The following is a 17,559-nucleotide window of genomic DNA, read 5'->3' as shown; positions in this document are numbered from 1 at the left end:
GACCCTTATGCCATACTCGATCAAATGCCTTGGAGATATCACAAAATATAAGACAGGCATGTTTCTTTTATTCAAGTGAACAACAGATATTATTATACATTTCTATTAATTGATGAACCGTTGAATGGTTCATCATAAAACCAGACTGTTTTTAATGTAGCTGTATGTATGTATATATTATGTTTGTCAAAAAGATAAGGAATTTTGAAGTTAGTATCAAATATTAATTTCATGTTTGATGTGTTCAATTAACATAAAAATATCAAGAACATAACTGAGATTACAAAAAGAGTAACATATTAATAGATGTTTCCATGTAATATAATTTTCATGCATGTACATGTTATGCATAAATGATACACTTATGGAATAAGTACAGTATACTAGTAGCACAGGTGAAATTCAAAGGTAAAACACATGTAAATCATTGTTTACTATTCTGAAATAGACTATAATCCTTGTCATAACATTCTGCTAATTATCAGATTTTAAAAGTGGGCAAATGGAGATACAGCCCTTGTATCGACAATACAATCTCAAGTATTTTTTAAGGAAAAGTTGACTTGATTTAAGGTTTACCTATATAAAACTATTGGTTACAGCTGGTTGATTTACACGTAATAGGAAGATATTTATCACCATTGTAAATGCTCAATACATTAACGTTGTCCTTCGATCAATGTGAATGGCCGTCAATGAGTCATCATCTTTAATAATAAATATCATCTTTAAACATAAACAACACATTCTACCATTATAATTAATTTCTGGTGCGATTTAATAATAATAGTAAGTTGCCGTGTAACAAAATGTAGCTTTAAATATACCGCAGTCCAACATTTATATGAATAGCTATCAATAGAATAGCTATCATATATACCGCAGTCCAATGTTTGTATGAATAGCTATCAATATATATTATTTGCTAATGGCTATGTGGGTTTTTTTTATTTCCTATTTTTATCAGTTTTCCGCAAAGAAGAAAATACTGAGACATGTTTTTTTTTTAATTTTGTAATTAAAAGTTATGGAATATTTGTGAAATTGGGCTTTTTTATGTACCAATTATATAAAGAAAATAAATTGCATGATAAAAGATGTAAAAGTAAATATTATTAATAGGAAAATGTGTGCTTGTATATTATATATGGGACTACCAGAATGTATGTACATATAATAGAGAATATCTAAAATTTATCGTAAAAGAAATACTACAAGATCAATTTGTACAAAAATGGTTTAAAGATATAGAGAATTCATCAGGAGGTCGTACTTATTCTATTTTTAAAAGTAATTTTGAATTTGAAAAGTTATTTGTGAAATTAAAGCATATAGATAGGCAAATCATCATACGGGAGAGGACGTTACTAAGTTGGCAAAACTTGTGTCCAATCCCTGTTGTCAATGATTTAAGACAATAAAAATATGTTTAAAATCAAATCATCATACAATTCAGAACCTCAAACATGCACTTACCTATAGAAACTGGAAGATGGACTGGGACACCTGATGTACATGTAATCTATGTTTTACTGATATTGGAAACGAATAACATTATTTGTTTCAATGCAGTAATGAAATGATGAAACGTTTAGGAGAATTTTGTATACCAAGAAACCACAGTGTTATCAAAATGAAAGGCCTATTTACTATATGTAGCATAACTGTTGTGACAAATACGAAATTAAAAAAAAAAATAAAAAATAAAAAACTATTGATTGAGCATATACATGTATATTGTAATGCACTGTCGCGCTATGGCCCTATATACTATATACTTGCATGTTTATATTATGTATAGTGACCTGTTACATACTTGTATGTCTGAGAGTGGAATAGAATTTGTATATAGGCTTTGGATTGTTAACAAGACAATGTGTGCTTGTATAAAGGCTTTGGATTATTGACAGGAAAATGTGTGCTTATATACAGACTTTGGATTGTTAACAGAAAAATGTGTGCTTATATACAGGCCATGGATTGTTAACAGAAAAATGTGTGCTTATATACAGGCCATGGATTGTTAACAGGAAAATGTGTGCTTGTATAAAGGCTTTGGATTGTTAACGGGAAAATGTGTGCTTATATACAGGCTTTGGATTGTTAACAAGAAAATGTGTGCTTGTATAAAGGCTTTGGATTGTTAACAGAAAAATTTGTGCTTATATACAGGCTTTGGATTGTTAACAGGAAAATGTGTGCTTATATACAGACTTTGGATTGTTAACAGAAAAATGTGTACTTATATACAGGCTTTGGATTGTTAACAGGAAAATGTGTGCTTATATACAGGCTTTGGATTGTTAACAAGAAAATGTGTGCTTGTATAAAGGCTTTGGATTGTTAACAGAAAAATGTGTGCTTATATACAGGCTTTGGATTGTTAACAAGAAAATGTGTGCTTGTATAAAGGCTTTGGATTGTTAACAGAAAAATGTGTGCTTATATACAGGCTTTGGATTGTTAACAGGAAAATGTGTGCTTGTATAAAGGCTTTGGATTGTTAACAGAAAAATGTGTGCTTATATACAGGCTTTGGATTGTTAACAGGAAAATGTGTGCTTATATACAGGCTTTGGATTGTTAACAAGAAAATGTGTGCTTATATACAGGCTTTGGATTGTTAACAGGAAAATGTGTGCTTATATACAGGCTTTGGATTATTGACAGGAAAATGTGTGCTTATATACAGGCTTTGGATTGTTAACAGGAAAATGTGTGCTTATATACAGGCTTTGGATTGTTAACAGGAAAATGTGTGCTTATATACAGGCTTTGGATTGTTAACAGGAAAATGTGTGCTTATATACAGGCTTTGGATTGTTAACAGGAAAATGTGTGCTTGTATAAAGGCTTTGGATTATTGACAGGAAAATGTGTGCTTATATACAGGCTTTGGATTGTTAACAGGAAAATGTGTGCTTATATACAGGCTTTGGAAATCCCCAGCTAATTTTACTGTAGCTACTCGTTACCCTGCTAACATCAGTATACACCATGCATATATCAACCATCACAGTTAATCCTACTTATTTTTTTAAGAGTTGAACTACAATGTAGTTTTTGTTTTACAACATACATGTACCAGGTACTACCATTCTCACAAAATCATTCCAAACTTATAACCGGTTAATATATTTTTGTTTGAAGGATAATGTAATCGCCCGTAAAGAATTTGACGTTCTTTCTCATGCTTCATTTTATTGGTAGAAAATGGCAACATATTGATTTCAATATTGGTTTAAAAACCTATAATAACATAATATCCTTATAAGGAATTTATTTCAAAAGCAATGTACAGTGACAAGTTTAGCATTTTACAGATTCATGTATGTCAGCCAGTTATGCATTCAACTTTATATATATGTCAAAATAAGGTACATGTATCATGTATATATATAGTACAGTATATTGGTTGGGGCTTTGATTAAAACAAAAAAGTAAATTTTATTTCCTAAGTATTTTCAGTATCTCGGATTATGGAGTTTCCAGAAACATCTAAGTCTCATCATCTATGTTCAGCTGGTAATACGGCATAGCCTGTTCTACGAAACCATCTCACTCCCAGCATCTCTGTTTCTGCTGGTGATGTGATGTTAAGGAATTCCAGGAAATATTTGTTACATTTGGCAATGTAGCTTTATGTTTTCTTTGTTTAAGTAATCATTTTAGTTTTAGCCTCCTTTATTCTTATGTCGATTCGGACTTAAGGAGTTAAACGAAATCATCTCATTTTCAGCACCTCTGTTTTTGTTGGCAAATGCGGATTAAGGACTCTCAGGAAAATGGGTCATACATTTCCAAGAAATGTCTCAATCTCATCATTCGTGTTGCTGTTCACTGTTCGATCTTAACGGTGCGCCAGACTATTGTGGCTGCAGGACTTTCAGAAAATATCTCATTCACAACATCGATATGTACACAGTCGATGCGTTTTAACGAAGTCCACGAAACGATCTCTTTCTCAAGTTATATTTATTTATGATTTAGCGTTTTCACAAGATCTCTGAGAAATCTTCGCTTTCCTATCATCTAGGTTTTTCGTTGAGATGTGATTGCACAGAGTAATCTCTTTCTCAGTCTCTGTTTCTGCCTGATCAGTGAAATTATCGTATTTTCAGCGCCTGAATTTGTCCTGTCGATGCTAGAGCTGAACGAGTTCCTCGAAAGCACCTCTTTCAGTTTCTCCTGGCGATGTGGGTCAAATTCAACCGAGACGAGCAAAGCCGTGGTAAAGCGAATGGACCTGAAACATATTCTCTTCAAAAACGAAACTCATTGTATATATTTCAATATTTATTCGTATAATGAAAAATCATATTTAATTTCAATTTTTATGTCTAAGTTTAGGACAATACCCAGGTGTCTTTTTAAACGAACCTGTTTTGATTGAAGGTAATTTACGGGGACTGTCTTGGATTTAGGCAAAATTTGCATTCGCTTGATTTTCTCGATCTGCTTTAGCACAAATAGATTCTACATGCTTTTCACATGAGACCTAGACCAACAGGCAAGCAGGCAAATCGCAAACAGCAGTAGGTACAACCTGCATAATGTCTCAGAGTACCACCCTCGCCTTTGGGATAGGTATCGACAGCATCGATGAATTCATGACCTTCCAAGGTCAGACAGACCAATGGTGACAATTGCAGGTTAGGATCGCTACATAAACCTCTACTGCTTCAACTATTCCTGGGATGCGTAGGATCTCAAACCAAACAGTTCGGAACAGTCTACGAGATGCTATTTCTCCTGGTAAGGCTGGCTCAATGAGGTTCGCGAACCTTATCATTATCTCATTCGTAACATCTACATTTCATGTGGTGATGAACTAGTTGCAGGAAATCGTCTCATTATCAGCACAAACAATTCTCAACAACATTATTTCTTCTGAGGATGCGCCTGTGTTTCCCCTGGCGATGTTGCCTGAGGTCTACTAAATTATCTAACCTCTTACCCCTATGTGTTTCTAGATGATGACGACTTGAGGAATTCAAGATAATAGCTTTTTTCGCAACGTCGTCGTTTCTCATTCCAATGCGAGTTGAACACGTTCAACGAAATCATCTTCCTATCAGAATCTCTGTTCTGCTGATAATGCGGACGAGACTATAATGCTGTAAAGTGTCTCTTTATGTGAATCAATTCTTAATTATTCTTCTGGCGGGTCTATAGTTTCTTAATATGAATCCTTCATCATTTCCCAGTGACACTGTATTTAGGATCTATTGATGATCCATAATTTGCCTAAGGTGACTATATTATTAGATGCATTGATCTTATTAATCTCCCTTCACAAATAGGATTATACCTTTATTATAGGATGTTTATCATAATCTATGATATTCATTTATCTTCATCTTTTTCTCCGTTTTCGTTATGGGAGAACCAGTCGTTCCTCTTCATGTGGATTTACCGCTTAGTCAGCTTTCACTCTGTTTGCGCTTTTCGTCTAAAATGAATCAATTTATTGCACAATTATTATATGATATTTGTAATAATATGTAAAAGGAGCGGGTTTGCGTGATTTGTACACAATGTTTAGAACGGTGTCTGTCACTCAGCTGACGGAGCAAGCTGTTTTGGCTATATATTGTATATCCATATTTATGTACATAATTACTGTTTTAACTAATCAGTACAAAGTCTGTCGCGTCATTTGACTCCTCATTTGCTTGATTTGATAGCCTGTTTGCCTGTTTGTGTCAATTCCGGGTGTTTCGGTTGATGACATACATCATACAAAATGTATTTCCACAATAGGAAATGTATCACAATAACAGCGGTGTCAAAAGTCGGTCCAGGTTTGCTGCGCAGATAAATCATAACAGGGTTCCACAAATCACAGGATTCTATATAGCATTCGCAATATCAAATGTCATTGTAGATGTTACTAAACACTTTTATACTTTCATTCTGCTTTTTGTGTAACTAGACAGCGGCGTAGCTAGGTTTGGATAGGCCTGCATGCCTGGGGGTACAGGGGGCGATAGCCCCCCTGCTCAGGGTCCAGGGGCGAAGCCCCGGAAGGGGGTTCGCCCCCCAGAAGCTGACGGGAACTTGTTACAATGTAGTAACCATTTTACTCCAATGGTTAAATGGGGGTCACGATATTTAGTTGATAACTATGCAAAACTATACACAAAATTAGAACAGTGGTGATTTTTTATATACATACACAGGCGTCTGCTTCTGGTTTGATAAAAAATATAATAACCTACCCCTACTATATGAACTAATATATAGTAGGGGTAGGACATTGTATTTTTTATCAAACCAGATGCAGACGCCTGTGATACATATAATCGTACTATACTAGACTCCCCTGACAAGTGCTCGAACAAAAAACACGGATTTTTTTCTGTAAAAATCAAAATAGTAAGCAATGGGAGAATTTTGTGTTATTTCAATTGATGAAAAACTTAAGGCGAATATTTTAAACAAAATTGAAATTAAGTTTACGTGTTGGTTTGTTTATGACAGCCAGTCAAAGACCACTGTCAAAATGGCGTAAATTGCGTAAGAAGGGACCAGTCGACGACCACCTCAATAAAAAAATTAAACATAGTATTTATAACCTATTTTTCTACCTATTCTGTTCTAATTTTAACAATTACAACAACAACAAATATTTTCTAAATCAACAATCTGTTCATATTCGACAAAAATAAAAGTCAACTATTTCGTGAGTAGACACCGAAAATCATGGATTAACACGCGTTTTAACGGGGCGGGAAGTGAACTAAAATTGAAAAATTCACTTTGGCCAAGAACATGTTGCAATTGCTATTTTAGTTGATTTGATATCATTTTAACATAGTTATATGCTTTTAGAATATTTTTTCATGCGATATTGTTTATTTTGGTATTCGCAAGTGTTTCCCGATTCAAAAGCCACATTTGCTTGAGGGATTTTTGTGAAGAAGTCTAATAATGTCTTCGACAAGATTCAAACAATCAAATTTAACAACTACATGTAAATGCACGTGGTAACCGGAAATATATAGACTATTATAATCAATTTCCAGAATGGCCAATCTTCAAGTCTTTCTCATGTGCACAAAGTTATGTTAGGTATATAGTTGGACATATCATATGTATTTATACGTAATTTATATTCTGAAGCGTTACGTGTATTCAAATGTTGTGTTTTTTCTGACTGTATAAAAATGTAAGTCAGAATATTTCTTGCATGCTTGAGCATGCAAGCATGCACGGGCGCTACGCCACTGCTAGAGAAGAGACGGGCAGATGTTTTAATAGAATGGCGTTGATGAAACTGTAAACTGACATCCATTTCTATTTTATGTTATAAATTTGCTAGTAAGTAATAAATAACTACGTTTACGTTTTTAAATTTTTAACGCTGTTAAAAATATTCATTTTACCACGGTTGAGAAACAAGTTATACATGTACAACTTAAATAAATCACTTTCGATGGCCCGGATGTAAGCGCGCGAGGGGTCTTAGTGTGTGAGGAAACCGGAGTGCCCGGAGAAAACCAACGTGGTCAGCAGGTGACCCCCGACCTTTTCAGGTCCGTGCCGGGAATCGAACCCCGGCCGGCTAGGTGAAAGGCGAGCGGCTTAACCACTACGCCACCCGATCACCTTTTTAATTTAAATGGAATGGTGAAGCTTACCAACTTACAGTGATAATCATTTCCTCTTTCTCCAGATAGATTGTCTTTTATAATTTCACCGTTATGATTAGATATCCAACGCATATTTTCAGTTTTCATATTTGAATCTTTGTCCACATTTTTATTGTTTTTACAAAGTTTGAATCGAATTGAATGTGTTTAGTACTTCTAACTAACAACTCTCGAACATTCCTTAACATAATGCAATTCCCTTTTTTAAAATTCCCCATATCACATACGATTTTTAAAGAGAGCTTAGGATCTGTCTTAGCTTTTGTAATGTTTGTCTATGTAGAATTTTAGTGAAGGAGTGTCCATAAATTAAGAAATGTTCGTGAAACTGAGGCCTGGTCCCGTATGGATATGTATTTTTTTTTTCTTGATGAAGAAATATTTTCCAGAGAAAAATATCAACCTACGGTATTCTCTCGGTTCTTTCAGAAATATAAAAACATATTATATATTTTCTGAGGAAGTATATATTTCTAAAACATAACAAGACTATAAAGGATTGGTTCTGATTGGACAGAATGTCTGTAGTTTTGACCAATGCAGTTTGTTCCACATTGTCTCTTCATGAGTTTCACTGTATAAAATCATCTAGATTTGTCTGTAAAAAGTTTTCAACATTAAAAGTTGACAAAATCCTAACATTAGAAAATTATCGTATCCATATAAATGTATTGTTTCAATTGCACCTTATACTGCTTGTAAATGTATACCGTAACGTCCCATGTTTGTGGATGAAGTTTTGGTAAATCGATAGGTCATGATTGCAGAACATGTCCTTTCTAAATAATTAACTTACATTATATATAATAATGATAATAAAAATACTGTAAGAGGTATCTTCATGATTCCAATTGTTCTGAAATCAGAACGATTTTTTAAGTGTTCCAGCAAAATTAATGTAGTGTAACTTACTTACTTTTGGAGAAAATCTACTTTTCGTGTCCCTATTTCCCTGATGCAAATATTCACTTTTGCCTTACTTGGAAGGTCTTTATCACTACGGTGTTTATTCCCGTTGAAAACAAGCGTTCTGACGCCCTTCGCGGGTTAAGTTCATTTTACGAATTTAAAGTCAACAATAGAAGCGGAACAATATCAAGAAACAATGCATTTTCAGCTCTAATATCGACATAAGGTCGGGGACAGAACTCGATACCGGATAATAAGAATGTCTTGTAATAATAATAATAATAACGCAAAATAAAAAAAAAATATTGAATTACATGTATCTAGATTCATTTTCTACATTATGGAGATGTTCTTTATAAACAAACCACTCCCAATATTCTCTATATCTGTTATATGAAACTTATTCACTCAGGCAAATGATCTTCAGAATTATACTTCAATACGTTTCTTTAAGTGTGAAAATGTTTCCTATCTAATGTTTATTTGTGTTCAATCAAGTCAATTCTTTTTAGTGTATGTTTTGTGCAGTTATTGTAATTGTATAGTTGTATTAGACTTAAATTGCTTGAATTGAGACGTGAAAGTACTAATAGGTATTATTCTAAAACCCGTCACGCTCTGATTTCTTAATATTTTTGCAATATTAAGGTCTAGATATTTACTTTTATTCGTGTGCTTCTAATATCTTTGAACGTTACACAACCACAAAGGGCTGAAGTTTTGTTTCCTAACAATAAACTAGGTATGCCACTAGGAGATAAATGTGCTATATTCAGGATACCAAATTATAGTTATACACTGATTTCTATCCAAATCAGACACTGAAAGCTTACAGATGCTGACAAAGCTTTTAAAATGATACTCATCATTTGAACAATAATTGGTGTTAAATCAAGTATGCATATGTTTCATTAACGCAAAACAATAATTTAAAATAATTTATTTTGCTTTTGGGGCATGCGTTATCTTTACTTCATTCTATGTAGAAATAGTGCAACGGGATTGCTTCGGGACGCAATGAATTATTTTTAATATTTTTATCTTGAAGTAGAATAATTAAGAAGCTCAAACTTTTCAATGGTGGTGATGGTGTATAGTAAGCAACTTTTGTTAAGAAAAATACTAACTCATCTGCTCCTGGTTTTTTATTGCGGAAAAATACTATTTGTCAGCTGTGGAGCATATTTAAACTAGAAATTGAAATTGATGTAGGTAAACCTGCATTTGCTTAGTTCAAGTCACCCAAAATCTATTTTCCCAGATTGTAATTATGAAACCAGTTGAAACATTTTTTAGCAGTACTGCCAAAATCATTGTATTTACATCGGTAGTGACGTGAAACGAATACCTACAGTCGTATATGTTTAGATAGAAACATAAAATCAGAAATCACTTTAAAATGGCTAATAACAATAAAATTGTGAAGTGAAATTGTAGACCAAAACTTGGCTTCATGGTCTGGTCCATTCACTGCACTGTAGGTGTAAATATAATGATTTTTGGCAGTACTGTCGAAATTCATTTCAGCTTTTGTATGTACTTGTACAATTAAAACTTATGAATTGGAATTATGGTAATTGTTGGTATGTTTTGATGGTGAAAAACATGAAAAGCTCTTCCTGATTCACAAGAATAAAATTACGGCACTATTAACTTTAAGAAATGTTTGACGGAAAATGGTTTTCAATGTTTGTTTTTGTAAGTAATAATATTTAACACTAAGTTCCTCTCTTAGCATTAATTTGGAAATATATGAGGATGATAGTTTCTCCGTTAGAAAAAAACCTGTAGACCACATTTTAGGTGTTGTCAACATTAATGTATAGTATGAAACTTGGTACTATAGTTGAGAAGTTAATTACGATAATAAATGTCAACATACGGATGTTTTTATTGACATTGATTTCCTTATTAAATATCTACTTAAATTTCATCCGCTACAGAAATGGAGAGGTACAGCCGGTATTAAATACAATATTACGTGTCCCACCATCATTTAATCAGTTTCTGTCGGTAAAGTTTATGATTCATTCCGCGATTATATTTAAGACGTTTAAAAAACAACTCAGAGGCACTCGAAGGGTTCTCTATAAAGAAAAAAATTATATATATATATATATATATATAGTTTACAACTCATTGATTGATAACGTAACAAATATGTCAAACAAACGAACATTTTAAGCTCTTGATTTGAATGCAAAGTAAATTCCAGAATTTGATAGAGATTATTGTGACATAAATTAAACTGACACACACTGTACAATAGTGCAAGAAATGGGGATATAAACATTTAACACCATTATCAAAAATTGTGACATCGACTGCAAGATATGTAGCCATAAAATATGCAGGTGTTTAAACCCTAAAACAGGAGTGTCAAATACATCAAGCTTGAAAGTGTATTGTTTATATGATAGAGAGATTTTGTTTATATCTTGAAGAAAGTGATCAGTCCTAATGTGTCATCAAATCCCAAATGTTTTTCTAAAGCTAACCTAACCTAGCTACATAGCTAAACAGATGACGCTATATATACGTGTTAACTTAATAAGTTAAATGAATATGAATTTTAACCATACATGAACGTGATTTATTATCAAGTTGCATGAATTATCTATCTGACGATAAAACTAATAATTTATGCCTGAAGTATTGACATATCTTGACTCATACAAATTATGTCTGGTGTTTATCATTCTAAACATACGTTTCCTAGATGGAGCTGTATACTTAAATATCAATGCGTGCAATATAAACGCCATATTTTACCGTTTATATTATATTAAAGCAGTTGTAGGTAAAATAAAGTGTTCCTTTAAAGACGATTGGCGGGCAGATAGACCTTGTTCATACAAACCGAATTTCCATCATGTTAACTTTATGACATGTTATAGCTTCTGACAGCATTAATGAACAGTTAAGGAAACCGTCTGAAGTTAGAAAACCATTCTAAACATTTGAAGGGATTTCCTATGAGGAAACTAGGAATGGCCTTATGATAAGGACGAATATAAAAACAACGTTTATACCAACATGAAGCTCATAATTGAAATCAATAAAAATAAAAATATATAAATAACACTGAAATATTTGCTGGTAAAATTATACACATCGCATCTTTCATTCATGTTAATTACAGTCAATATTATTATTATACTTATAATGATATCTATATCACGTCTAAACTTCTAATGAAAAATAATATTTAATCGGATTCAGATCAGACAGCACATCTATCACTCATAGTTTACTATCTTGTTGATTCAATTAAAGGAATGTGCGTCACTTATACCCATGTATGAGTAATACGATATAAATAAATCCATTTTTGTCTATCCATTCGTCAAAACTTACTTAGCATATATATAAGGACAGATAGAGTGATGCATTCTGCTTATACCTTCTTAATTACTATGGTACAATGTAACGTCGTTACACCCATGGACATTCCGACTAGGGTATACTATATATCGTTTTAGTATATAACATCTACACGAACAAAACATAGCATCTGCTCAATATAACAATGACTCATACCCCATCTTAAACACATCATTTATAAAACCACATACTATTATTATTACAAATATGATTATGAACTCAAAGCTCACTTTTACAAAAAAAAAGCATATCAATCTTTCCGTTGTAACATATATATATGTTACTAAAACATAAGGAGGGTAAAGGTGGCGATGGTTTAGTACTGTGTTAACATAGGACATACTGAACACTATTTTCTCTATCTTTGATCAGTCTAGATACATAATATCCTCTCATGCTCAATACACTAGTTGGATCTTTCATACAAGACAAGCACATGACATCAATTTCCATTATATTCTGAATTTTAAAGTGTTGTCTCCTTTATATTATACGCCATGTTGTATATTTAAGTAGGAACATAAAAGTTGTTAAACAAAGTCATTTCAAAAGAATTGTAAAGCAAACATACTTTTTACTGGTACAAACACATTAGATTTTTTTTTCGGAAACTCAAGTCCCCAACCCCTTTCAGAAGATCCATATCTGGTATACGAGTTATGCATTATCAAACATTGGCATAAATTACAACACTTGCACCGTAGTTACATTATATATAACAAAAAGAACAAGATGTTATGAGAGATGGAGATTTATATCAAACTTAAGCATTAGAATGGTTGACTAAAGGGACATTTACGTCTATAGATATCAAATTGATAACATTTTATTTATTAAATATGCGTCCCTTTTGGAGCCCCCAAAAGAGCCACACAGAAAGCGGCTTTGTTCTGTTATGTCAAAGTGTTGCTCCTCGATCGTGTTACATTCCCGTGTGGGAAGGGATAGTGATGTGGTGTTTAGGTGTTTCCTCTTACCTGGCTGATTACCTGTCAATGCCGCTCACCTGTTCCACCTATCTTCACAGCCTGTTTATTAGTATACCGTACCTGTTCATCTATCTCACCTGTTGACGAATAATTCCCTATGATATGATGCTATTTCCTTGTAATTGTTAATTAATGATATGTTAACGCAATCTGTTTACATCAATACAATTATTTGTACTGTTGGTGTTTTAGCTACCGACTGCAGATTGTCTCAACATAATGTGCAATACTAAAAAAACGTATGTCTCATACTATGTGGTGAGTGGTTTTTTTTCTCACAAATACGACACATTTTTACCATTTTCTTTAACATGTTAACTTCCTCTCAAATGGTATAATTACGAATATAGTGTTTCTTTTTTCCTTTGTTCAGGAAATAATAACTTTAATAAATAACTTTAATACTGTTTTAAAGATTCCGTTAAGAAGCAATTGTAAATTTTGCACGAAAAAATAAATTATCGATCAATTCTGAACACCAAGTTCTTCTGCATATTCAGTTAAGGGGCACTGTGGACATAGCTGATTCTGTAGCAAAGTAAGTAATGTTGATTTCTATCGAAATTAAGGCTTATTTGGTACGAAGTTTGTGTTTCGTAAGGTTTATCAGTTGGTTTATCAAGTTCTTTTGCATATTCAGTTAAGGGGCACTGTGGACACAGCTGATTCTGTAGCAAATAAGTAATGTTGATTTCTATCGAAATTAATGCTTATTTGGTACGAAGTTTGTGTTTCGTAAGGTTTATCAGTTGGTCTTTATAAAATTAAAACATTAATCTCGAAAAATATTGCTGTTGCTGTATATTGCAAACTAAATAAATTTTGTGTGAATTGACTACGTATGATCGATAGTCAATGTACGTCCGTGACCTGGATATAATACTATATTTGGTGACATTGTCAGTGATATAACGTCATCCTTTTCCTCGACACGACTCCTATTATCACAAGTTCATCACCTAATATGTTGTTTGGATAAAATCATTTCCGGTACTCCGCGCGCGTCTGTATAGAGTGAGCGGTTTATAGATGTATATCTCTGACATTACGAGGAGCCTTATCGCGCTGATCTATTCAGCATACATACCCGCGTAGGTAACGTATGAACTACCCACACGTACAAAGGTAGTTACGGCCGCCATTAGATTCTCGTCCGACTCCCCATAGCATTGATTCTCACTCCAAACGTAAACCAGTTTTAAAGCCTGGAATTGTTATCAATTCAATTTGTAGCCACTTTCTAGTGGCAATACAACTGATATAAAGCGATGTTAATTTAGTTCCTACTCAAATAAAGGGGTGTTTTTCTTACTAATTAGAATGTCGAGACCATTATATGTTTGATTGTCGCTATAATACAGTCTCATACCTTAAAATTCTCCACAGAAAAGCAAAAGTTTTACATAAATTAAGGAATGGTCGTTAACATATTATCATTTCCTTAAATAGTGTGATAGAAAATTGTACGTTAATGAATTAAGTTAAGAAGTGATAATGAAATTGGAGCCTGCTTGATATTCAGCCGCTCTGGCATGATAGTATGTCATTCCTTTACTACTTATAGGGTATTGATAGAACTTGAGTGAATCTATATGTATGAAAATAGTTGATAATAAATATGTAGAAATAAGCAAGAAAAAAAATTGATTCCATCCTGGCTAACGCTCCTTGCTAGTCTGATTGTGTCTCCAATCCATCACGATCTAACCATTGTTGTTTGATAACAAAACTTCTACCACAATAGTCAGTGTTATTCAACTCTCAGGGTATCAAATAAACGATGCAGCTGTTGATTAACAATTTGTTTATACCACACGTGGTATAAACTCTGTACGCATTCTGATTGGCTGACACGGTGAACTTTGACCGAACTACGTCTTTCTGAGTGTCGTGACATCATTTGTCAACGTCATCAATAATCGAGTGACGTCATGCTATGCTGTGATCGCCGCTTGACGCCAAAACTGCTTTTGGATAGCGTACTTATCCTCGTCGTATTTCTATCGGCTAAAAGCGGATATAATTGTGGTAGAAACAGGTCACACGACTCGTGGTTGTTGGATATGGAATTTATTCCACACTCGTAAGTTATTTTGTAAAAGTTACAAAAGGCACTCGCTAAAGCTCATGTCTTTTGTAACATATATTACTTCCGAGACCTGCTCAAGGGTAGATCTACTACTTAATATAACAATATACATTTATTGCCCTGACGGTAGGGAGACATGACGCTTTGTTTACCCAAGGCATGTCATATTTCCCGAGGGCGTAGCCCGAGGGAAATATGACTTGCCGCGGGTAAACTAAGCGTCATGTCTCCCTACCGTCAGGGCAATAAATTGTTTATTATACCGAACAAATAAAGTTTTTCTCGCGCTAAAATACAAGTCTAACGTAATGGCTAGACTTTAAGTTGTTTGCCCAAAACACTGTTGCCGTGTTGGGCTAACGTTACAGATATAGTGAAGTTAGACCTACCGCATCTTTCAGCCCAAATCAACTCTATTTAGCATGCTACATCATATAAACATTATATGGAGTGTAATTGCGTTATCTGTATCCTTTATCATAAGAATATTAATACATTTCCTCGGACGAAAGCGTCGTCTGCCATCCACTTTATTTGTTATCGGAATACCTCGGAGAGTTCGTTACACAAACGATAACTCTTGCTAAACGTACGAGGGGCTCCGCATGGGGGAAACATGATTTTTAAACAGTTTTGTCGCCCTCACACGTGACGTCTCTCGACCAATCAGCGACTGTGACTCATCGGTGAGGTATAACAATTTATCATCCAGTTCTTGACCACAGCAGAGAAACATTAAAGCTAAGTCTCTTTCTCTGTGACAGAATCATGATAAAACATTGTAAGACTAATAAACGTACTTGTATCTCATTATCGTGTTCAATATCAGATCGTTATTAATTAATTATCGATACCTGGTCCTTGTTCCGGTCTTCTTAAGCATCGCAAGCTTAATCGTTTCTGTCAATCAAAATTTCTAAGTTGGTATACAAATCTGATCATCACGATATAATGCTAATCCAGGACAATTTTTGTCTGAATTCACTATTTCGTAATAAATCATAGTGAAATAACCAGCGATAAGGCTATTTAAATAATATTGATAAGCTGCCTATGGGGATACATGATTAGCTCAGTGGATCAATACATGATGATAGATAACTTATCTACCACGGCTATCAAACGATTTGTTCTTTATATCAAAGTGGTATAGTATTCCATTCACACACGCGGCCAGTATTACAACATAACAAAGAGTCTATATCGATCGCAACCTCTCAGGACAATGGAAAACCACGGTTATTGACATGATAGAAAAAAAACATTGTGTTTACCCAAGTTGATTAAATTAACAGTGATAATTTTATTCATAAAAAATATAAATATGGATCATGTAAAAGTCTTATTATCAACATTATAGGTAAGGATGAGTTTTATCATATAATTAGTAAATTAAAGATTTGTTCATTAAGGTCATACTGCCGGCTGTAAAGCATTTTCATTGTCTCTATGATGATAAATATCTTGAACCTTTGTGCTGTATGACCAAAACCGCGAAAGAAAAACAAATATCATGAGAAATTTACAGTATGAGAGTAATATTCCCGATCATCTACCCCATATTTACTATAACCTAATTAGGATATCGGGTTCCATATAATCAAGATAGGTAGACAACGACATCTCATACATTATTTCGTTATTAAGTTATTAAGGAATCCGTGTGTAGCATAAAACTCGTCTTGTTTTATAGATACCAAGTCTGTGTTACAACGACGACACATTCACTATCCTATGTTGATTAGGCATCACCATATTAACAAAAAAAAACATTTGACTAATATTAAATCATATTGAAAAAATGTGTATGGTTCTTTTTAGTATTTTTCGTAAGTATAACGTATCAAAATTGTTCAGTGCTCTTTTGGTTCCGACGTTTTGATATTCAATTCTATTTACAAAATACAAAGAAGCATGTATGTTACAGAAGATTCATGGCAAAGCATTTCGCTATAGAAATAGACAAGATGGTGACAAGATAGCTTGTCAAGATCACATTTAATGATTAACACATATGTTATGTCATTAAACACGAGTTAGACAAATGGTCAATGCATTTCTCTTTAAGTAGTTATTTGAATGGATTATTTACGAATGTTACTGAATGCTTTTACATTTTTGCATTATGTAAAAATCTGAAAAAAAGCATGATAGCAATATGTGACTAAACCAGATTTGTTTGGGAAGTGTCGTCAGTGCAGAAGCAGATATCAGTTAGGTGTAATGTTCTGTTAACACCTAAGGTCACCTAAAACGGCCTCCTCTGTATATGCAATCTAGCTGCTGTAAGTGTAAATATTTGTATGTTTTGGGAGACTGCGGTATATTCGTCGTATGTATCCTGTCCTGTTTATAATATTATCCCTCTAAAGCAACAAAGACACTAAGCAGCATGGGAAGAAAATGACATTTTTAATGACTATGGTGTATCTCGCATAATGAAAAGAACCCAGAGCCTTTCCTACAGGCACTCACCTCAAGACAAAAAATGTAGAAATGTAGAAGAAAAGAAGAAAATCGTCTTTACAATCAG

Source organism: Argopecten irradians, chromosome 4 (assembly GCF_041381155.1).
Source record: "Argopecten irradians isolate NY chromosome 4, Ai_NY, whole genome shotgun sequence".
NCBI classification, from domain to species: Eukaryota; Metazoa; Mollusca; class Bivalvia; order Pectinida; family Pectinidae; genus Argopecten; species Argopecten irradians.
Note: the sequence above shows the minus strand (reverse complement) of the source record.